The 25,339-nt window shown below is 46.0% G+C and overlaps 1 protein-coding gene and 1 long non-coding RNA gene across 2 annotated transcripts in view; one reads left to right on the top strand and one right to left on the bottom strand.

Annotated features, from left to right (window-relative positions):
* Nucleotides 1-25,339, bottom strand: part of LOC126543302 (protein-L-histidine N-pros-methyltransferase) — a 209,970-nt gene that overhangs the window by 117,905 nt on the left and 66,726 nt on the right. The gene's annotated exons all lie outside the window — the stretch shown is intronic.
* The window catches only part of LOC129380553 (uncharacterized), a 76,644-nt gene continuing 69,096 nt past the window's right edge, over nucleotides 17,792-25,339 (top strand). Inside the window, exon 1 of the long non-coding RNA XR_008608678.1 lies at nucleotides 17,792-18,145. This is a non-coding gene — a long non-coding RNA (uncharacterized lncRNA). The remainder of the gene's footprint in view (nucleotides 18,146-25,339) is intronic.

The following is a 25,339-nucleotide window of genomic DNA, read 5'->3' as shown; positions in this document are numbered from 1 at the left end:
GGAGAATAATGATTTTTCTTTGCTCAACTCTCCCAAAAGTCCGCCATTTTAAAAGCTCCGCATCACGGCAGTGGGCGCGGAAGTGAGGTAGCCGCTCGGCTCTGGAGCGCCAAGGTGCTGCCGCCGCCGCCGCATGGCGAGATTGGAACCACGAATGCGCTAGTGGCGCCGCGATGGTCACGCGCCCGGGTCGCTGTGACATCGCGCAGTACGAATGGCGGGACTGTTGCTGGAAAGGGCACGACGAGGGCAGCATACAGAGGAGGGCGATATGCTATCTGCGCTTACTCTTACGCGCGTGTTGAACAATAAAGTGAAGCTCGTTTTCGTTGAATACAAAGTTGTATGCATTCCTAGCATATAAGGCACAATCATGGTGGTGGTGGTGGTGGTGGTGGTGGTGGTGGTGGTTGTGGTGGTGGTGGTGGTGGTGGTGGTGGTAGTAGTAGTAGTAGTAGTAGTAGTAGTAGTAGTAGTAGTAGTAGTAGTAGTAGTAGTAGTAGTAGTAGTAGTGAGTAGAAGTAGTAGTAAGCAGAAGTAATTGTCGTAGCTGTAGCAGTGTAGTCGAAGTAGGAGTAGTAAGAAAGAAGTAGCAGTAAGCTGAAGCAAACTAGTACTGAGTCGAAGTAGCAGGACAGGATTCAGGAATTGCGTAGTAACTTTACGTGCGAGACCATGTGGGTAACCTCTCTGTACCATGTGTCACAACATTCAATTGACATTTCTTTTAAGAACGCGCTGACTTGAAAGCACTACACGAAGAAACGAGTCCGAAACACAAGTTGACAGCGCAGCACATGTTGTTTCTTCATTTAGCAATTTTATTTGACGCGTTCTTAAAGAAAAAAAAAAAAAAAGAAAGAGCCACGTAGCCCCATTGATTTGAACGTAGCTCCGTTGATTTGACACGATGCGACATTTTTTGTTATTGGCAGAGCGAATGAAACAATGCATCAAATCAAGCAGCATAACCTTAACCGACTGCGTAGACATAAATGCGAGATGTCCACAGGAACGTAACCCCAGAGTACTAGCAGAATCCGCAGATTAAACATTTGTGCAAAGTAAGCTGTCAACGCCTGGCACCCGTGCATAACTTATGATGCATAACGTAAAATTCTCCATCATCGGTGTGCAAAACGTATAATGGAAATCGACTAAGATTTTATGAATTCTTACAAAGTTAACACACTGCACGCACTGATTTTCCGAACAACATGTAGAAGTCACCTGGTTTGCCCCATGCTGTCGTGTTTGTCACTAATGAGCGAACTTCCGGTTCTCCAAGTTGCGACAGAACTGGAGAAGCAATGGACCCTGACAATTCGTCCTAAGGAAACCTGCGAAAATTCAGAAGCGCACTGCTTTCTGCACCGACTGCCATTATAACCTCGCAGGTTCACAGCTATGTCAAAGTTATGGCCAACGTATTACAGTTTCTTAGACGCACAGGCGTTGAGGAAAAAAAAAAAGACTGGGTGTATTGTGCACGAGAATGAAAACTGAGGTATTAAAGACATTCCAAGATAGCTTTGACATTTCAGTGCATATACACTAAATACTAAGATAAAACTTGGCGCACAATGTTTACAGTTGGAACAAGCGATGGCACTACATTAAGATCGTTTTTGACCGCTGTCAAGACAAGCTCCGAGTTAGACAATGGCTCAGGATCGTCGCAAAACCACGTAGCAACCATCATTGTAGTGGTTCGTTCATAAAGTTATCTGTGTTTCCGGATGCGAACAAACAACGGCGACTAATCTATACAACGACAAAGCAATACTTGAAACATGGTAATTCCTGTCTCCAAATGTGGACATCAATAAATGGATACAAATTAGTCTATCTGCTTTTGTTAGGAATAATAGATTATTAGTTGTGAATATACAGTCGAAAATATCTGGAGTTTTTGCCGTTTTACACCCCATAAAAGCACCTTGACATCGTCTGTACTGCTATACGAAACCAAGCAACGGGCATGCTTTTGCACTGTATAACATATACTACGAGAGCCAATGAGAAAGTCCTTGCGCTTATATTTTATTAAGCAAAATAAGGTACACAGAGGTAATTACAAATATACGTACATTAGCGCAAGCACTTGGGCCAGTTGTTGCATGCTGAACTTGAAAAAAAGAGTACAAGCAAAACACAAAGGGACGCGCACACAAGGAAAATGCGTTAGACACGGACAGACGCTGTCCAACGCCTTTTCCTTGTGTACGCGTCCTTTGTGTTTCGCTGGTGCCCCTTTTTCAAGTACAAATATACGTACTATTCTACGTACCTTACGCTATTTTTGCACATAGTCCCCCCACCGGTTCAGACATTTGTTCCATCGCAGCACTAAATTTGAGATGCCCGTGTGGTAGAATTCATCCGGCTGACTGCGGAACCACCGTCGGACAGATGTCTTGACTTTATCGTGTTCACGGCCTTTTGCGAACTCACAACACCGCCACCTCACACTTCTCAAAGCGAGACACCTTTCCCAATACGTGGGCTGCACTCTCCCTGTGGATTTCGATGGGTGTTCGTCCCTTGTTCCACAGAAAACGAATCCCACTTCGTTGCTCGTACGCCGTGGACGTGTGAAGCACAACCGCCATCTTCAACAACTGACAGCAGCGCCGTGCCGGTCCAAGAATGGTCCACCGTTGGGAATGGATATGTTGACTTAGCATTTACAGCAGTAACTTGGCAATAAAAAAAAGGGGGGGGGGGGTAATACTTTTTGATTCACCCCCAAACATAGGTTAAAGCCGCAGCCGCGGAAAGTGCCCATTGCATAGACAGTATCAGTGACAGCTAAACAAATTCTGTTTGGAAGCTCTTTGAGTCAAGACCTTCCAATCAAAGAGGGTGATGCGCATAACGCCACAATTTCTCCAAAAATAACTCTACAATAAGAAGTAACACTTAACTACCAACGTCTAGACTTGACTAACAAAGGCTTACACGGGATAAAATTTTTAAATCAGGTGAGATGATTTTTACGTCAAGCAAACATTCCGGATATGCAAGTTCCGACACACATTATGTCCTATTGTCACGGTTAAACGAATCTATTCAATACAGAAAAAAAAAAAAATCGGGTAGGCTATATCAGGGAAGCAGCCGCAGTGGGGCTGCGTCAGTGGAAACGTGCTGTGCTTGCTGCATAGTGTGTATGGGCACTGGGGGGTACATAAATGACGTAACGAAATACACAACTTAAAGAATATTCACACATTAGAAATCTTACATGCTTAACTTATGTTACAGGTAGTGGGGGTCGTACGTTCTAATTTTGCAATCGTGCTCGCTCCCTGTTAGTGGTTGGTTCATGTGTTTTCCAAAAGTTGTTTGGGCCGCCAAGGTGCAGAAATGAGTCCCCTACTCGTGACGCCCGAGACTGCCCCACGCCTTTCGAGCCAGCCGCAGTCGTAGATGGTTGGGGCTCCTGCGCTTGCCTCAATCTCCTGCGGTTGAACTTTCTATGGAGACGCGGATCCGTTCGACCGTGCTCAAAGGGGTTTGTTAATAGTAAATAAGGAAATATCAATAAATACCAAATAAAAGTAAATAATTAGGTAAATAACTAAGTTAATATAATAAATAAAAAAATAATAAATAAAAAGGGAATGAATAAGTTCTCTTCCCCTTGCTGAATTTTCGCTTAACGAATGGAGCGTCTTATCGAAGTGTCGACCACACATCGCTTGACAGTTCCATGTGGTATAATCAAGGAAAACACCAACGACATATTCCACTCGCCGCGAACGTCGTCATAGCTCCAGCAATTAATTCAGTTGTTTTGTAAATGTGGTCATGGGGGCAAGCTATACATTGTTGATAATTTCTCATCCATCTGCTGGTACGTCTTTTAATATCAACAATTATATTTCTATAGAATAAACGAAATACCAAAAAGCTTCATGGCAAGAACACGAATAATCATCTCACTCTTGCCGGTCGCGCACAAATAGTAAAATAATCGAATCATGTATGTTTGTCACAGTTAAATAAAATACCTGTCCAATGCCTAAAGCATACCTGCCTGTACGATTGGAAATGTGAATCTGCTGAGAGAGAGAGCGAGAGAGAGACGATATGGGAAATGTCAGGAGGTTACATTGGCAACGTGGCGGTTGGCAACGCTACTATGAAAGTGGAAATGGGGAACACAGAAAGAAGAGGTATAGGAGAGAAGACAGCCAGTCTCTCAGGCGGTCACCAAGGCCGGTGAACTTGGAGAAGCGCAGCAGCTTTCTTTAGGCCGTTTGCGTAGTCGACGCGCGAGAGCACATCCGCTTGCAATGAAAGGTCCCTTTCGTAAAATGAATTCAGGGCAAAGTAAAGGGTACGTTTATTCGTCTCAGAAAGTGCAGACGCACAAGATGATTGTCTTTTTTTTTTTAAGTTTCCTCGGAAACTGCAGGGCATTGCGCTTAGCCCTTTCCGATGTTTCAGTGAAGAAGTAATAAGCGCTCATGAATGCAACGTTCAATCGCTAACAACGACCAAAGAAGGTTAATTTGAACTGTGCTTGACCAGGTGACAGGTTCATTTACATATGTGGGGCACAATAACGTGTAAGCGATGCTCAATGAAATTGCGGGTCTAATATGGGCAGTTCCGAGGAGCACCTATTTTTAAGACTTGAATACAAGAACAATGCTTATGTTAGTTTGCGGAGGCACTGCACCTATTCTTCATACTAGCGGTCATGACGACGGTGTGCACTGAAGTAATAGGACTTTCCCAGCATTCCTAGCATGCATGCAAACCAACGGAAGGATAGCGGCATAGTACGTGAAATTTAAGGAATAAAAGTATAAAATGCCCGACACAGCCTGGATCCGACAGCTTCTTTTCAACTTGCGCCACCGCCTATATAACGACCCTCTAGAAGACCCCCCGCCACGGGCGGCTATATTGACAAACATGTCGCCAGTGCACGAGGCACCTAAGACGTATGGGCTCTACGGTTAAAAACGAGAGCAGGGATAGGCCGCATAAGGGATGAGGAAAGGCGGTGGGATCAGGGGGAACAAAAAAGGAGAAAAAGGAAAGATATAGTGAAAGAAAGAAAGCGTGGTGCAAAGCGGCAGGGAAGGTCCAGGCAACGCATCGACATGAAGCCACAGCGCTTGATTACGCAAAAAAAGAGAGAAAAAAGTAAATAGATAAAGCGAAAAGGAAAGGAAACAAAAATCAAAGAACAAGAAAGAAAGAAAGACTAGGACCACGGAGAGAGCGAGGGAGAGAGGGAGGACAGCGCAAGCGATAAGAAAGCGAGCCTTTTAAAATGCGCCATCATTAGCGGACCGCGTCCTTCCCATCCCGCGCTTCTCCTACAGCCCAGCGCGCCTCTTTCACCCTTGGCGCATCGGTAATGGTTGCCGGACGTTCGGGACGGACTCCGGGAACCCTGATTGATTGATCACGTCGCGAGATCGATACGTGTGCGTAGCTGCCAGGGCTCGGCTGCCCAGCGCGACGTCGCCGCCAAGAGGGGGTGGAAAACGAGGCTTCCGGTCACCTCCCTCCGCTTCGGCGCTTGTTTATTAGCATGTAAAAGAAACTTCCCTGCTGCAGGAAGAAGCAGCGTGAGCGAGGCCGCAGCGGATGCATCGCGGAGGAGAAGGGACTGCGGCGGGGCCCGCGGCAAGCCGAGCACAAGGGCGCGCAGCCAGAGGAGCAGAAATCGCTTATTAAATTCCTACTCCTCGTTCCCATAGCAGGGCGCCCTTCTTGCCGCTGGCGTCGTCTTGGGCCCCCTCCTCCCTATTCTGCGTCGTGCGCTTGTTTTCTGCCCGAGATGCAGAAATGCCTCGTCTAGGCCTAATGACCACCCAGAGGCAAGCCGCACACGCGCCTTTGTGTGCGCCTCCCTCCAACCTCGCTTTCCTCGGGTGCGTCCTCCCCGCGGAGCCACCATTGTGCGCGTGCACTCACGCCGAGCCATGTACGTCAACCACGGCACGCGGATGTTGACGACGAACCTCAGTCGCACACCCGGCGTTACTACTCGGAGACGCATTGCGTCCCGTTTGTGTGCAACCGCACCAGAATGCAAGACACTCGCCGCAGTGCTGCATCAGGATTGCGGGTTTTCTTTACTCCGAGCACACGTCCCTGTATAGGTACTCTTTTCGCGCGTTTTCTTTCTCTGCTACATGACGCCGCACTAATCGCAGGTCGTGCAGCGCGAGTGTTAGCGACAAGCGAATGCCCAGTGAATGAAAAAACAAAAGTACCACATAACTTCCCAGCGCCATTTTTAGGCATCAATGTGTGGAAAACGTGTAGTTGAACAAAAAGCTTTATTTCCCCCCGAAGCCCGCTTTCCTGAATTTAACGACAAAAACAGGAAGGAAATTCAAATGCAGTATCTTGACCGCGCTGTTGCATAAACCACCCAACTTACTATGCAGCGCGAATAGAGTGGTGTTTCACACGCGCTTTTCCGAGGAAGTCGTCCTGACACGCTACGGAATTACGTGCCGAGTGTCTGAACTTAGCCCCGCTTTAGTGAAAACGTCTCCGCCAGTGCCTCAGAAAAAGAGGACATCTTCAAAACCAGTCATTACAGCACACTTATGTTTGTCTATGGCTAAAGCGAAATTCAGTGCATTCCCTTAAAAGCCTGTATTCATAGTGAATACCCCCAGTATTGCATCACGTGAGCAAAGAAAAAGAAGAAGAAGAAGAAGAAGAACGAACGAACGAACGAACGAACGAACGAACGAACGAACGAACGAACGAACGAACGAACGAACGAACGAACGAACGAACGAATGAATGAATGAATGAATGAATGAATGAATGAATGAATGAATGACCACAAATCTCAAAGAAAACCGGTGGAAACCACGTTGCTACTGAAGCACAAGCGTGGCGGTGACAAGGCAGCATGGCGAGTTTTTGACTACACAAGTCTCTCAGGAGTCGGAAGGTCCGATATCTAAAAGTTACGTGGTTTTACGTACCAGAATCACGATCTGGTTATTAGGCCGCCCGAGGCTCCGGATTAATATTGACCAACTGAGGTCCTTTAGAGGGGCGCCAAAGAACCCCAGTTTAGGCTAATAATTTACGCTTTCAAGTCTCTACGTTCGTTGATTTGGCGTTAAGAAGTTGATCATTACAAAATAAAATTAAGGTCATGGTTCCGTTTTCCGAATTTCGCGCCCGAAACATCCCCGCCATCAGTGTGACGTCGCGGATTTCAAAGTATCTTTTTTGTATTTGGGCAGTTGTGCGAGTAAACGTTCTTAAAACTTGCTAATTAAGTTCAGTCCTTGGCTTTTTTAGAATACATTGTAGTCAATATCTACCGATATCAAATTAACAAGGCCCGAGCTGACGCCGTCAAAGTTCATGACGTCACGGCGAATTGGTGCGCGAACGTCAAAGTGGCGTCGCGACCGATTTCTCGTTTTTGCGTCTATCCTGGCTTTTATCAAACATCCTGTCATGGTAACCGAGCCATTTTATGGCACGGCGTAAGAGTAATTTACTACTATAGCTCAGATAATTTTTCTCTTTAGCGTCCCTAAAACCTACAAGTAAATCCAAGCACACGAGCGTTTTTGCAGTTCATCCCCCATGGAAATGCCCCCGCCGTGGCCAAGATCCAACCCACGACCTCAAGCTGAGCCCCAGCGCAACGCCATAACAACTAAGTTACCATGGCGGGTAGCTCGATATTTCCACACATAGTTCGCGGCAGAGCAAAAAGCCACTGTAAACGATACCGGAGACCACAGAAATGGTAAAAGGGCACCTCGATTGACAAAAGGAACCGCAAGCAAAGACCAGTCAGCGCTTTAGAGAAGCGATACCGTAATTGCGGAGCAGTTTTTTACCCCAACAGTAACAGCCACCGCACTCATGCGCGCTTTTTGTTGACGAAGTGTGGCCGTTTTCTTTCATGTCAGCAGCGGTCACACGCGGCTACTACGTTACTGAGAAGAAAGAGACACGTGTTTGGTAAAGCATCACACCCAAAAAGTGCATGTGTCACTTGCAGAGTGAAGGCAGCAAGAGTGTACCACTCTGATTGTTGTAATTGTTATTAAAGACTGCGTCCGTAGTTATGCCGCAAAAAAAACAAAAACAAAAAATAAAATAAAAAGAAAAAAAGGAGGACGCAAATGATAACGTACAGCGACACGGTGTTAAGCCCGAAGTGGCGAACATCGCGGGTAGGAAAGATGATCAGTGTCTGCGGCCAAACAGCCGACTGTCGTATAGTATACCATGCGATCGGCGGTAGGCATCAGAGAATGCCACTTAGGAGAAGCACTGCTATTCGCATGAAACCCCCGCCTATCGACAAATTATCTTGCCCGCCATGGTGGCTGTATTTCGGCGGCGGTGGTGATCCCAGGTGATCAACATTTATTCGGAGCCTTTCACTACGGTTTCTCTTGTAGCCCACTGTGCGCAGTTCTTAATAAATAAATAAATAAATAAATAAATAAATAAATAAATAAATAAATAATAATAATATTAATAATAATAATAATAATAATAATAATAATAATAATAATAATAATAATAATCTTGAGCAGAACAAAGGATTATACTTTCTGTTCGCTTGCGAACTATACAAGAGAATCTGATAAATAGTTTAGAGGTTATGTTCCTCAGAAAAATGCTCTTGAGTCAATGACTATTTCGAGCTATTTTGTTCGAAGGAACGCGAGCCAACATATCACACAGCAGCAGAACGCCTTTGCAAGTATGCCGTGTGCTGGTGCTTATACAGTACTCTTTAGTATAGGAATATACGCAGGCAACAGGAATCTTTTCCAGTGTTGCAGTGACCGACATTAAGAAATTTTCGCTAACAGTACCGATTGGTTAATTGCAAATACGCTCATCTGCAACAGCGGGTAGTGGTGATATGAGAAGGTGATACGGCGAATAGAAGAAGCAATCGTTTACAGACGGCCATTTCTATTTCCAGCGAAGTACGATAACCAACTAAACATATAATGTAACGCCTAACGTACATCAACCCACAACCACTTTAAAGCCCTAAATTTGTTTGACCGTGCAATCAAGAATCTCAAATAGATAATCTTTACATTGCATATTATGACACCAAGTAAAGGGCGTTCGAAAAGTAGAATTTTTCTAATGGAATCGTGATACCGAATATTAACCCTTTACTGCACCTTGTTGCAGTTACGCAACATTCCGATGAACGGCGTTAAAAACAGAAGCAAAGTCCATTTGGAGCTGCCTGTACACGTTGTTGCATTTCCGCAACATTTGTCTAAAAAACGGCGCCTGTGCTGCCATGTGTGCTCATCCTTTGCATCTTCTATAGCAAAACAAACGTGGCGGAGGCTGCCCGCGAGCAGTGATACAGGTAAGTTTTGCCAATTGTAAATGTATTTCTCCATAAGACAAATCGCAAAGTAAAGAATTCTTACGCTAAGCTCCACATCCTCCTGACTCTGTAGATACAAAAAAAAAACAACAACAACAATGTTTTCTCGGAATACTTTGTTCCTGGCGACGGAACGTTGCTATGTTGCGCAAATGCAACAACGTGTGCATGGTTTACTTTCTTCGGAAAAGTGAAATAGCTCCCAAACACTTTTATGGCCGAGCAATTCCTCCTGACAGTGAAGGCAGCGACCCTTCCAGGAGCAACGATAAACAAGAGTGTAAGTCCATCTCGATTTAATATGTGCGCAAGATGTTTTCTGGTCCAATTACCGCTTTTTTTTTCAAAAGGATGCGGTGCATCCGCACGCTGCCGTGTCCCGTCGTCAAGAGCCAAACCTTACATATGTGCTTCTATGTTCTAAATTTTGACAATAACGTACGCGAAAACACGGCATCGTTTCCTGGCTGCACGGGAATCTGCATGACGCACTACAGGAACTGTGGGAACCACCTGTGGTGCACAAACAAAAACAATTGCTTCTTTTTGTTCCACACTAAAACATAAGTGCACCAATGATTGTCACGTGCAAATAAACATCTGGGTTTGAATCGCACAAAGCCGTATCTTTCATTTTCAACTTCTTTATTTGCACGTTGTTGCAAATATGCAACATACCATTTTTTCTGCAAATTCAAACCACAGACATTCGCTAAAGTTAGTTTCCAAGGCAGTGCAGCTACTTTTATGCTTCCCTACAACTCCATGAATAATATTTTGAGGAAACAAAAAATTGTGCAGTAAAGGGTCAAGAAAATGCTGACTTCGAATATGGAACTTAATGCTGCATATTTATTCATATATAGGGTGTCCCAACTAACGTTAGCCTAGCTGTTGAAAGAAAGAAGATTAAGGAACACTTGCAAGATATAATTCTAAGACGTAAGGTGATCGGTGGTGAGACTTCTCACGACCGAACACCGTAAGTAAGTAAACGTATCATGCACAGAGATTTCTTAATTTTTTTTTTTTCTGTCAACAGCTTGGCTAACCTTATCTAGGACACACGGTATACCTACGTGCATAAAAGCAAGGCCAGATGGAAGTCATGTTGTCGGCAAATATTAATTAAATCCTTCAATACACATTTGGCTAAAACACGTTGGCGGGCTAGTTGGTTAGAATCCATGGTAGAGTGTATAAGCGCGACTGGACGAGGACGTAGAAAGAAACAGATACACAGACACAGCGCTTCATCGCGCTGTGTCTGTGTATCTGTTTCTTTCTACGTCTTCGTCCAGTCGCGCTTATACACTCTACCATGGATCAATACACATAATGCAGTTAGAAACATAATCATGCGGATTTTAATTAAAAGCAAAAAGGCGATAACATGAATAATAATAAAAAAAAGGCAATGATAACGTCTGGCGCGATCACATTGCAACGATCCAGAACATCTTGAGATGCGCCACTGTAAGACGCTCGCAGTGCCTGAAGTGAAGGGAGCGCTACATGAATGCAGCCGTTACACTGCGACCGTATTGCATTGGTTGGGGCGTAAGTTAATGCAGTGCTTATTTTCTTTTGCCTCTATGACAAAAAAAAAACATCTTCTATCAGAAGTAATCACTGAATGATTCAACTGCATATTCCCCACCGCTGTTCACGATGCTCTTCCAATGCCAGAGGAGGTCTTTTATACCACTACTCCTAAAATTTCTGCTGATTATGCCGCAAAAAAAAAAAAAAAAAAAAGCAATCGAGAAATTGTTTACCTCTTCTCCATTGTCAAACACTCTTCCGCGCAGCACGTTCGACGGAGACCGAAACAGGCGATAGTCTTAATAGGCGAAATCTCGGCCGGACTCACGAAGCTTTTCGCACTTAAGAGCTAATTGACATTGGCCGACCACCTTCGACAATTTTGACCTCCCGATTGGCTGAGAGCTGCTCTTAGAACAGTTCTAGGGTAAAAGATTTTCCGTAAATAGACGTTGTGGTGAAAAGGCTAGACGTGGAAATATTTCCTATCCCTTTTGGTTAATTCGGTCATTTTTGTGATGCGAGGGCGTGTTTTTTCATGTTGAAGGATGACACCCGGATGCCAATTACGGCGTAATTTTTGCCTACAGGATTCCAGGCAACCTTTATACTTCACTTTTCATCGAAATGAGAAAAGACATTCACTTCGGTATTCCAAGGTTGTTTTTCTCAAATAGCAGTATTCGACTTGATTCGCAAATTTCTGTATTCGAACACTGCCACAATATTTAATTTTCCTTGTAATTTCCTTGGCTTCACTGTTGGCAGGCTCCATGTGATTGTTACTTGAATAAAGACCGAGCTCCCCAGTCCTTATTCTAGTCAGCCATTCACGAAATGATACGAGCTCCGACCATATATATTTAAAGAATTTATCATCGAGAAATTTTTTCCACAATGGCACGTTTCCACGGACAATGTTTGCGAATAATAATCATTTGATATTTAGCTAGGTCACAAGGTGAGCGAGACTTAAGCAAGATAAATGTGGATTCTGAAAACCTGCGTAACTTTCTGGCAACATGTTATAAATGACGCAAAATGTAGTATGGAAAAAGAAAAAAAAAAAACACTATGCACGAGAGAATCCTACGAGGATAACCACTCATGCCGAAAATACAGCAAGTAAGCAAAGATGTTAGGAAGAGACACAACACAAGCGTTGCATTACTGTCTTTTCCCCTTATGTCTTATAGTCCGCTTCCACGCCGTAGCCTTCGACATGAGTCCTTGACTTGCTCAATTCATTCTTTCATTGAGGCTAACCACAGCAACAAAATTCCAGGGCATGCAGCCATTCATGAGCACGGATTTCAAGTATCACATCTGCAATCCAAACTCTTTCATAAGCTTGCCCCAAGACATAAGGATTAGCCAACGTCAAGCCAAAGGACACACAATGAGATATGACGAAGATACCGAAGCATATCTTAAGGACCTTTGTCTGCTAACAATTTTAACACTGGGATGTCAATGGTCTGAAATTATGTAGGAATGATTCGAATACACAAACAAACAACTGCAGAAGCAAATGAACAAAAAGCACACTACAGAAGTATAAACTCGGCCGTGGGCCACTAAAAGTATGTTCGCGTTGTACAGTCGTGTTTGAGATGGTCAAGAGTCAACGGCTGTCTGTTCATCGAGACTCATATTTTAGAACGACCATCTTGTTCAGGAGCAAGGAAACGAATCATACCAGTTTGGCTTTCGAGAAACACTTCCACAAAAATTTATTTGGAACAGGTAAGGAGAGAGCCACGACAGGCGACGGCATCCTGTTTGTTCTATACTGTGATATCGTGCCTGCTTCTTCGACGCCCTATAGATTAGAAGCGAATTGTTGCGTGTGGCGTTTGCTGCCTCTGCCAAGGAAGCTATTTCGCCTGTTATTCAATGTATTCTCCTTGTGCAGTATGTGTGTTCACCACACATGCACATGCGAACGCAATGAGGCGTAATATATGTTTTTTTTCTTATCAGCAGTGTGTACACAACAGAACTAACGAATTAATTAAATTCTTGGGTTTTACGTGCCAAAACTACGATCTCATCATGGGGCACGCAGTAGTGGGGTCTCTGAATTAACTTTGGCCGCCTGGGGTTCTTTAACGTGCACCCAAATCAAAGTACACGAGCGTCTTCGCATTTCACCTTCGTCGAAATGCGGCTGCCGCGGCGGGTCGTAACACAACTACTAGGCTAAAGAAGCCGCAATAATAATAATAATAATAATAATAATAATAATAATAATAATAATAATAATAATAATAATAATAATAATAATAATAGGACACGGATCTTAAGGCTAATGGGAGAGCAAAAAGGAGCGACATTCAACTGCTTAGAGTGAGCGGACAGGTACGATGGGTGCAAGAAAAACAAATAAACGGAATATTAATGATTATTTCACTGACAGCTCTTATGGAGTCCATAGCTATTAAGCGGCAAGTCGGTGCCAGGCCGATCACAGTTTGGGCCGACAGAAAGAAAAAAAGACGAAAAATGCGGCATTTGCTGGGGCTTTTGTCAAGAACTCAACGTGGCCTTCCTGTTAGAGGAGATGCTTGTCTTATATTCCAGATACCTGCGATGCAAACGGGCCACACTGATAGTTTCACCACGCACTCCACGCTACTTTCACCTATTTTCAGAGAGCGCAACAGTTAGAACAGTACACGTTGACTGGAGCCTATCAGATAAAAGGGAAATGGTTGTTGCTAATTGGTCGTGCATTCTAATTGAATCGCGCTGCTCAGCAACAAGAACGCATGGGAAAAAGACACACCGCACGTGAACAGGTGCGTTCACGAGTAGCGCTTGTCCACGTCTCGTGCATCTTATTTCGGTGAGATTTCGATGCTCAGTAGCGCGACATATTTGAAACTGTTGTCAGCATCTTTTACAGCGAAGCTGTGCATGCGGACCCTGTGACGTCGTTGTCGGACTTCGCAAAATAGGGGCCACGTGACCTAGCGGGAGAGGAAAAGAAGAGCACAACAGGGGGAAAGGCGTTGAAGTGACCCCTTCCCTCCTGTGAGAACGCTATCTTATGCGCAAATCTTATACGGTTGTCACACGGTGCATTTTCGGCGATCGAGCAAGATCGGCATCGAATTTATCGACAATTGATTCCACCTTGCCGCGAAAGAAACAGATGTTACGCTAGCGGTTTGCGGCCAACGAACAGTGCCCAGCGATTGGAGCGAGATGCTGCCGGAACTTCTTGCTGGCGCAACGAGTACCGGCAGCCACGTCAACCGCCAAATAAATCCTACCAATCGTCGAAACGATTGCAGCGCCCGCATCTCCAGTGATGGGCCTTGCGCCCAATATACGGAGCGTTGTATTAGTGGTTCCGCACATTCCATCCCAGCTATAGCTATGGGATGACCACGAGTAGCACGTACTCCCGAGAAAGAAGCTGCCTACCACGAGCGTCAGCGAGAGTTGGCTCGTGAACGGGCTCGTTGTCGTAGGCCCGATTCCGAGCTGCGCGCCAGAGATGCCGAGTTTAAACGGCAGCGCCGAGAGACCGATCCCGAAGTGCGCGCCCGAGACGTGGAAACACATCGGCAGCGCCAGGTGAAAGATGGTGAAACAAAAGATCTATAGCATAGACTACTTGCGAAGTTTGACTTGCATGGTGCAACACTCGGTGTAACTAACATAGCTTCGCTGTTCGACCATCTTCACGGACTGGAAGGGGGCGGTGATTTTCTTTTTCTCTGGCCACGCGGTTAATGTACAGCCGACCGCAAAAGCGTTCAAAACCCGGAACTAGATAAAGCGAAAACAGAAACAAAATTTCCTCTTGATCTCGCCTGGCAGGATCAAGAGGAAATTTGAGCGATGTGGTGGTTGCGCGGGGAAGTATCCATTGCACGCTTAGATTGAAGGGTGGGCACTTTGGCTAAGGCTGCATTTCCATCATACTTGGGCTCAGCCTTCACAAAAGTCAGTATAAAATTAGGTCGTCTTATGTTGTCAGAAAGTATGTTGAGGACGACAGAAAGTCGCCCTCAACATACTTTCTGTAGAGAAGCAACTGAATATCATGCCCAATTTTTTGCAACGGCGCGCGACACACACACACACACACACACACACACACACACACACACACACACACACACACACACACACACACACACACGCACGCACACGCACACACACGCACACACACACACACGCACACACACGCACACACACACACACACACACACACACACACACACACACACACACACACACACACACACACACACACACACACACACACACACACACACACACACACACACAGGTATATATATATATACAGTGATGACGTCTTTAACTATAATTCACAAAACAAGTTCGAAGCACGCACGGCATTACATTTACAAAGCACCACCCAACAATAGCATACAGTACATGTAACATACAACTAGCAGCCTTATCATTCTGAAACGTAGCTCTAGCCATCACTTGTGCAGACGGATTGACTCCCGCAGATCAAAACTAAGGGCAACTCACCCAATTTCGGCAGAGAGGAAAGGTTGGCAGTAGTCAAGGCGCTCACGGGACGCAGCTATTAGATATACCGCTTTCACACTTTTCTCAAGAACAGCGCAAAAAAAGAAATAATAATGGCAGCCTCAAAGTTTTCAAGCGACGCCATGCAGACAGATGTATATAAGTGGAATCTAGAAGAAGAAACAAGAGATTGAAAACAAAAATAAAAGACAAAACAAAACAAAACAAAACAACCCAAAGAGACACCACACTACCTGTCGAGACGCGTGCTCGCCCCACCAGGTACAAACCCGAGGCGCGTGCGCCAGCGCGACTGCAGTCGCGGCACGCGCGGGCCGTCTCCAAAATCGCGCACCCGTCTCGTAGCTCCATTTTTTCCCCAAAAAAGCCCAGTGTATCGGGATAACAGGGAAACGCTGCGTTGGGCTCGTGTGGCTGAGTGGCACCGGAAACTATTTACTACTTTTATGCCAGAGCTCGGTCCTTTTTTTTATTGTTATTCTGATTCGAGTCAGGATGTGCGAGAACCTTTGCTCCCGCCACGTACGGGGAAATGTCTTTGTGAGCGACGCCACGTAACCCTCGACCTACCATTCTTTTTTAAAGGAAATCAGTCTGTTATATTCCGAGACGGAGAGGGCAGGGCTGGGGGGGGGGGGGGGGGGGGGGGGGGCATACGAAGGACGGAATTGAGAGAGGGGGCCGTAAAAGCGAGAGGGGGTGGGGTTGCAACCTTCGCAAACTGAGGAGCGGGACGGTGACCCCTGCCCGCAGATGCGCCGCTCAACAGGCTCCCGCGTTGCCAGATGCGTGCACGCGCGCCACGCGGCGCCTGGATGGAGACGAACGGTCTCCGCAGACGCAGCGGCGGAGGGCAGCTGACTCGCGGCACAAAGCGGCCGCACTTGACCCGTCGGAGCGGTCCTTGACTCGACCTCCGAGTGCCACAGAGTTCAAAAGGGCGCTGCGCGCAGTGGTGCCGCGAACCCAGAGGCTTCGGCTTGCGTTTTCCATCTCTGCCGGAACTGCGAAGCCGCCACGCGCGAGAACACTTAATCGCGCCGCCAGGACGACCACCATATGCAGATTTAACAAAACTTGGGGCTGTAACAGAGCTTTAGCAAAAAAACAGCCGTCAGCCCTCAGGCTTTGAAGATTACGCCTTGCACAAGAGAAACGGGAACTCTCCATCACATGACCAGGAGAAACCGAGATGTACGCAGACACGAGCACAGACCGAATAACTCGTACCTTGCGAGCCATATTGGCATCCCGAGTGAGAATCTTGCTCTTTATTTCTTTCCTGCTTCTGGCAGCATTTCAGGTGCACAATTAAACTTTAAGATAGAAAAAAGTATTCAAGAGCATTGCTGATCGCCACAAGAGCACGATTTGAAACCCCAAAGAGGGTCTGTTGTCATTGATTTTCGGGTGTAAGTTTCAATTAAAGCAACCGTTAGAACCACCAAAGAGATTAACGCGCCGACACTACTTTCTGCTTAACTATATAAAGCAAATGAGTAGTGCAAACTACAGTGGCCGGAGTAACAATGGAAGCATCAGCGAGAATTCACACTTCACAAGACTCTCCTGTAGGCGTCCAGAACGTATCAAGGGCTTTTGTCCAGACGCCTCAACAGAAGAAGGAGAAAAAAAAGAGAGAACAAGGGGCAAAAAAGTAGGGGAAAATAAAAGATTTGGGGAAAAACCTCAACGGTGTGGTCAAGCGAGGGCCGGACCTGCGCCAAACAAGAGTTGCGCTTCCTTTTCGGTTCGCGGACGGCCAGCGTCCCTGCCATGGCCTCGGGAGCTCATAAAAAAGTCAGCAGCGAAAGCCCACAGCCCTGTCGCCACGCTGACCAGCTGACCAACAAATCCTACGTCAAGCTGGCGTGTTGACCACGTCCGCTTTGGCCGATGCCTCGCGGGGGTTCCCCTTGTCCCGAGCCGCCTTCTCCCGGTGGGTCGGACAGCCGACACGGGCCCGTATAGCAGCCCGCTATCAACGCTACGCGAGTAAAAAAGAAACGCCAAACAAGTCGTGTGCGCGTGCACACACACACACACACACACACACACACACACACACACACACACACACACACACACACACACACACACACACGCGCACACGCACACGCACACACACACACACACACACACACACACACACGCGCGCGCGCGCGCGCGCGCTCGCACGCTAGCACGCACGCACGCACGCACGCACGCACACACAACACACACACACACACACAAAGTGAAGGACGGCAGCGCTTAGAACCAGCCTGGCAACCACGTGACCCTGCTTTTCCAGCGCAGGGCAGTTTTCCGCTAGGTTCTTTTTTTTGCGCGCGCTTCTTTTCTTTCTCTTTTGTCGCGCTTGTTGTGCGTGCGCGTGTCTGGCGCGAGCTTTTGTGAGTGAACGAGCGTGGCGCGCGTGGGCTTACTTTATTGTTGTTTTGCCGCGCAGACATTTTCCCCAATTCCCCATTTCTCCCTGCACCTACTTTTTCTTCCTTTTCTCCCCTCGTTGCGGGGGATCGGTGAGCGCGTTTTCGGCTCAGCGTCCGAGCTCCAGACACGGACGAGCCACGCGTGGTCGCGCCAGCGTCGCTGCGCTTGCGAGGCCTGCGCGACGCCGGTAGGGCCGGGAACTCGAGAGACCCAGCAGCGGGCAAGAGCAGCAGCCAGGTGAGTCTCGCGCGCGCCCTGTCGCGAGGCCGCTGTGCAATTGCGGCTAACGGGGAGCGCCAGGAGTCGCGGGAAAGACGATCCGCATCCTCCGCCCCCACTCTCCTAACGGCGCCCAGCATCTTCCAAGGCGTGACGAGAAGGAAGAGCGGGTGCTCTGCGTCTTCCTCTTCGCTCCCAGCTCCCTCTTTCCTTCAGCGTCGCGCTTTCGAATGTGTCTTGACGGTAATTATTTATGCGGGCCCATGGCGGGCGGGGGCGGCGCCTAGGTTGCGCGCGCACGAATCAATAATGAGCGGCTGTGGTGCGCGGCAAATGGGAGGCACCGCCCTAAACGCGCCGTTCCTCGCAGGCAGCCCGCCGGGAGTTTCGACCCGACCACTCCTGACTTCGCTTTTGTCTCCCCCCCCCCCTCCCCCTCCTCGCGCAGCCCCTTTGTTTTTATTAATTGGGACGGCCCTGCACTTGCATGCGACGGCGGCACGCGAATGAGGCCCCGAACCCATCTTCAGCCGCCCCGGCACGATCGAACACGATGGCATAACCGACGCGCTGCAGCACGGCATCGGGGGAGAGAGAGAGAATAACGAGTGGCGCGTTCCCGCGGCGTGCGAACTCTCTGGGACAGTGCCATCGGGCCGTCGTAAGCGGGATCGAAATAAAGGTGGCCTACAGGCGTGACAGGACTTCTCAGCAATCAGCCAGTGCTGGAGAGAAATGTTGACACACAGGTCACAGTTGGAGGTAGGCAGCCAAGCCGAGAGTGCTCAGTGAAAGAGTTTATGTCATCTATAAGAAACTTCTATGGCCTCATCCGAAGAACCGGACAGCTACGGTACGAGCCACGGGGCAGTCACCCAAACGCGTATTCACGACAAGAAAACGCAGGTTCACAGGCACCGGCGCACTATACATGCCACGGCTGCAAAAATGATGTTACGATGAGCGAGTGGTACGTTCACATTGTACGTTCACATTGTACGTCCACATTGTACGTTCACATTGTACGTTCACATTGTACGTTCACATTGTACGTTCACATTGTACGTTCACATTGTACACCCGTGAGCAAAAGTATACCGACCACAGGGTCGCCGTAAAAACAGAATTTCTTCATAATTAACACGCGTAAAGGGAAACTGACGAGTGCACTCAAAAACTCGCAATGCCCTGCAGTTTGGACTGCAGCCTTTAATGTCAGGTTGCATTCACAGAGAGGAGAACATGAGTTTCATCGGGCAATCCCTGGTCCTTATACTTTTGCTCACGGGTGTACGTGTGCAAAGCGATACCTAAAGTACATAATGAAAACAAGAGAAAGTATGTAGACGTACATCAAGTGTATTTACTGGACTACATATATAAACGCGACCGAACTGCGTTAAAGATGCAGATACAGACAATCTGTGTTTTTCCTGCGCGTAGGGGTTTCAGTCTCGCGGACCAGCTATACTTTGCGATGTTAAATTACTAGCGCTGTATGCCAAGACCACGGATAAGTTCATATTTGGCATGCGCACAAGAAAGAAAAACGCAGTAAAGCCATACAAAGGCGGCATTGTATAGTGGTGACTTTTTCGTAATGAATGGCAGTGGTATGAGCGCAGGACAAAATAATGAGTGTGGCTTTGTTCTAGAATATAGCATACATATACTTGAAGAAACACAATATAGAAAGAGATACGCTACATTAAGCGTACAGAAAGGTGGTGTACTGCTTTTGGCATCCTTTTAGCATCAGTGCTTGCTACAGGACGTATGATATGTCCGCGGACGTTTCTTGTTTCGGAGTATAGAGTTGTGTGACATTTTTTTTGCTTTATTTACTTTTTTCTTTACAGAAACACAACACAACAACGGTTCATTGCGCTTTGCTTGACAAAACAAAACACAATGCACCAGCACAACGTTGAGTGCAATGGTTCTTCTTTATCCCGAAAGGCCGCTGACCTCCCAGTATGACTCGAAAACTTCTACGAAGATAACCTTGGACGGTTCTCCGCGATTGAAACTTGATAGTTAGACCGCATGGCAACCAGCGCTTTTTGCACCACTGGTGGGCGCTGGATGATCGCTCAGCAGCCGAATACGGTTACAATGCATGATAAAGACTCGCTTTTATTTTAAAAAAGGCACACACACACACACACACACACACACACACACACATATATATATATATAGAGAGAGAGAGAGACCAGAATGTTCTGTGGGTCCAGTACGTATTTTTTTTGTTATTGGTTTTTACGTGTCAAAACCACTTTCTGATTATGAGGCACGCCGTAGATGAGGGCTCCGGAAATTTCGACCACCTGGGGTTCTTTAACGCGCACCTAAATCTAAGTACAAGGGCGTTGTCGCATTTCACCCCATCGAAATGCGGCCACCGTGGCCGGGATTCGATCCCGTGACCTCGTGCTCAGCAGCCCAACACCGTAGCCACTGAGCAACCACGGCGGCTTGGTCCGGCACGTATGTAGTTGTGAAAGAAGGAGCACAATTACAAAAAAAAAAAAAAAACACATATTTTCTTGCTAACGTTTCGACCTTCGTCAGACTAGTGATGGTAGTAATGGTTATACCTAGTCATGGTGCGTTCTAGAAAAATAATCAAACGCCCCAGAGCAGTTTCTGCCGATTCTAAGACAGACAACAAGCCACTCTTTTGACTCTATCACGTGCACTCTGAGCCGTCCAAAATGTTTTTAACAGCTTGAACTGTCGTTAGGCTCAAGGAAAGCGAAACAGTGAGCAAAGGACCAGTTTTGTTTGCATATGCGTCCTAACCATTCTTGGCTAATGGTCACTGATAAAAATAATGATTATAGTTGTCTTTTCTTATTTTCACTAGCTAAGCAATGTGTTCCAGTATACTAGTGGCGTGCAAAAGTACAAGTGCTAGCGTAAGAAAAGAAAATAAGAATAAAAGAAAAACAATAACGCTTAGCTCTCACGAATAGCTTAAATTGCCGCCATTCATTATGAAATCTTGCAAGTTGGTCCCCCTGACCGCATGACATTTGATTTCTTGCTCGCAGGACCAACTAGGCCTTACAGAGTGTGAGTTTAGTAATGAGAATACATATAAATATATATGTATCGCACATATTTGGTTTTATTAGATAATCGGAAACGGTGTGTTTGAATCACAAGGGATCCGTGATGGAGACGACGGAGAAGGGAGGCGGTTCCAGTTCTGTGTAATTTTCAGCACAAGTGATTTAATGTATTCACGAGATCAAATGAACAGTAACAGATCTGCTTGCTCAGTAATTAATTCTCAGCAAAATAAGAAGAAACTACGTTTGTTAATTCATGATTGTGTGTCATAAGTCAATTTATCACTGAGTCTCTAAGCATTGATGATTCTGGAGTTCCTTCTGGACTACATACTGGAAAACCCAGGAAGCGTTTATAGTTACACATATAACCATATTCGCCACTCTTGAGAGAAAAGGAGCGCCGGCATCATGCATACAATCCCAGTGCCATCATTCAGTTTAATACACCGATACGACTCAAAGTGCGGCGTAATCTGCGGCGTGAAACAGGTCGATAAGTGCGACAGATGACAGCATTTTCAATATCCAAACTGGTTGCTCAGAGGAATGCATTACAATACATTGTCCCTGGATCTAAACGTGCACCAGTGCTTTCTTGGTTCTGTGGCTGCAAGAGCTTTCTTTCTTTTTTTAGTACATTTTCTTTTTATTTCGGCGCTATTACAGCAAGACCAGAATGCGGGGGTCATGAAATCAAACGCTCGTCTCAGCGCAGCGTCCGACTTGTCGCTGCTCAGCAAGTCATGAGGGGATCCATTGATCAAATGTGAGAGAAAGCTTGCGAATCGGAGCAGCCCGAGGGGAACACGCAAGAAATCACCACGAAAAGCCCTGCAAGTGGTGGCTATCTACTAACGTACGATGAAACCACAGCGGGAAAGCTGTTGATAGCAGCGCTGTTGCCGATGTGTACATTTGTGCCTATATACAGGATAACTGGCGTGGTTTACTCGCGTGCACGGGTATCAGTGTAAGACCTGCGCCTGTTCTACCGTTTCCTGGTCAGTTGCGCTCCATCCACCTATAAGTGTAAATTGACCAGCCATCATCCACCTTGGCATTATGAGCGGGTAATACTTTGAAGATTAGCATCTAATCATATGTGGCATCTAAAACTTGAAGGCCCAGTGCGGCAGGAGAGGTTTGAAAAAATCTTTGTGTCGTCAACAGAGAAAAACAAACATCTCTCAGGCACGCACACTATATTAGAACGTTAAGCAATATTAACGCTAAATTAAACACTTGCCAGATCCACAAATACAGAATGTAAGATATTCGTGCAAAACAGAGAGTTTCTAGTAAAAGGCTATGCTTCGAGTACTGGTTAACTTGAATTCTGCAGTTACAGTGTGCCCCCTAAATCTCGGTAATTTATAATCGCGTTGATGACTAGCACACAAATCATAATGCTCGTCACTCCTATAAAGCTCAGCCAGAAAATTTTTTTCTGGAATACCCGATTTTTAACAGTTTGAGAGAGTCGCCACAAAAACATAAGATACTTAGTCCCATATACCTGAAATATATTAGAAAAAAAAATTGAACTGTTGCATAAATATATAACTCGATTTTTCTTTAGATGCACGTCTTGCCGCACTACGTTCCTTTCTCCACTTCTGTCCTTCAGATTGTGACATTTCGCTTCTTGCAGATTTACAAACCTCATTCACGTCCTTTCTTATTGAGTTCTTGTTTTCTGGCTGTTTTAGGAAATACATCAAGATATTCGGGGTTGGATTCGACGTTGGAAGTAGACTTTTCCAGAATACTTGTATTAGGTTGGGACGTTCTACTGATAGTACATTTACCATCAAAGTAACAGACTCCAGCATTTAATAAGACATATAAAAATGTTTAATTCCTTGTGATCACGAGGAATGGATGCAAAGAATAGATTTTACGTTACACTACTACAACAGCACGAGTAGCGCTACCGATGCTAAAGGTATTTTCTAGTTTATCAGTGTTTTTCTAACAAAGATTCTCTCTCTCTCTCTCTCTCTCTCTCTCGTAGTGGTTAATATTTCGTGATTGAAAAATTTTAATGAAGCAGTAACGACGACGAATCATGTTCAGTATGTAGCTGCAGTCTGTAGAAATATCAGCAGAAAAGCACAAGGATGGCCAGATAAGGTGTCATGTGACAATGACATTATTCTAAGAATATGAAGCACTTGATTTCTCAATACCGATAGTAGTAAAAGGCACGTCCCAATGACGGGCAAGAAGCTGTCAAGCATGACATATTCTCTTGTATAAGTTAGAAGTTGATATCAAGTCAATGTTTTGACTTGCGAGCATCAGTAGCAACATTGTCTTTAATGGTGCACGTCGATCCCGTTGCAATGGGTCGATGTCGTTAACGATGCGCTAGGCTATTCAGATGGCGATTAAGCAGATACATTATAAACATTATACGCTACATACGTGCACACATGCTCAGATGCGTATGTAGTTTTATTATCCGCGAAAAATTCAGGTACATTACGTGCCCGAAGAACCACAAGGTGTGCGACTTGCTGTTTATGAAACACGGGGAATGCACGGGTCTCTTTTTGCTGGTGGCGTTCGAGTTGCAGGTGCCTGTTGAACCTACGTCAATGCGCAGCACAGCTCTGTATAGAAAGGTACCAGTGCCATCAACCACAAGTAATCTGCTGCAACGCCTGTGGATTTTATACCTGCCAGAAAGAAAACTTCTAACGCGCTCTACGCTCAGGTGTTCGCTTTAACAGCGAACCGCGCTGTACACGTGGGCGGCACACGACGTGGCAGTCTTTTTAATCATGAAATGCTTTTAGATCCCGTGGTCAGCGACCTTCAAGTGACCTTGAGCCAAAAGCCAGAGCTGTTATCCGTGCATTCAAATGAGAACATCCAGGCAAATTGCGAGAACAAGACGAGAACATCCGGGCAACCAGTTAAAGCTTAAGAAAATGCGGTCTCTGGCCCCCAACCCTTTGTACACGACCGCATTCCATACGCTAATTACTGCCCAAACAAGTTACAAAAAATATTACTTCCGAGTTCTCCCTATCACTCGATCAACCTGTAACTTCTAGAACGCTGAAGTTTTATTTGTCATTTCCAATAGCGACGTTCAAAAGGCAGATCTTTTGGTGCTGAGACAGCGTTGCCTGTGCCCTTTCGAACGCCAGCGGCCCGTGAGTTCCGCGACGCGGGTCTTGCGCCGCCTCATTCGAGAGATGGTGGCGATTTTCTTCTAGCTAGGCAGTGCGCTCTGTCTCCCTGGCGTCTTTCCCTGCCTATCGTGCCGCATTCAGCCGGGTTTCTACTTCTAGCTGGGCAGCGTCCATATGGACCAGTGCATAGTATGGCGTGGTGCGGTGTGGTGTGGTGGGGTGTGCCGCTGCGAACATGCTCTACGTCCATTTTAAGATTGTGGTTAGTATCATCTCCAACCGACCTGCTTTGTCGCTTGCCATTTCATGCTTACACCTACTCTCGATTACGGAAGAGCCAGCAATTCTTTTTTTCTATTTAAAGTGGGCTACGTTAAGGGATGCTAATTAAAAAAAGGCCACATAGATGATTGCTCACGGTCAATCGATAAGAAAACAGAAAATAACAACGCAGTCAAGCAACGCAGTCGTAAAACGCGAATGCAGGTAAATCACAGAAAAGTGTCAAACATAGAACCATACAAAATAGTAATGCGGTAGTTGAAATTCAACGTAAAGAGAGACAGAGCGTTAGCATAGCTATTCATGAAGTTGCTCTTAATCGGAATGTAATAACTACCATTTTGGTTTTGCTTCTCCACCAGAGTGAATGCAATAGACATTTAAAGGCGTACTACAGGCGATGCCTCTTATCTTTACATAACAGAGAAAATGAGAGCTAAAATCTGACCCCGAGATGAGCCAGGATTAAAAAGTACTTGATCGACAGCTACAGTCACTAAAGCAATGCAAGAGAAGAAACCTATCAAACAAGGCTACAAAGCTATCAATATTTCTTTTGCCCCAAATTACCTAGTCCGCGGCACGCTTGGTTACACGGCTCAAACAAACAGAAATTGTGAAAATGTATAGTTCCTGCCATTAAATAATTGCTTGTATGTGATGTTTTAAAGGCGTCTATTGTTCATCGCAACACAGTTTTGCAGAAA

This window comes from Dermacentor andersoni, chromosome 1 (genome assembly GCF_023375885.2).
Source record: "Dermacentor andersoni chromosome 1, qqDerAnde1_hic_scaffold, whole genome shotgun sequence".
Taxonomy (NCBI): domain Eukaryota; kingdom Metazoa; phylum Arthropoda; class Arachnida; order Ixodida; family Ixodidae; genus Dermacentor; species Dermacentor andersoni.
This window is presented reverse-complemented; position numbering and strand designations above follow the sequence as displayed.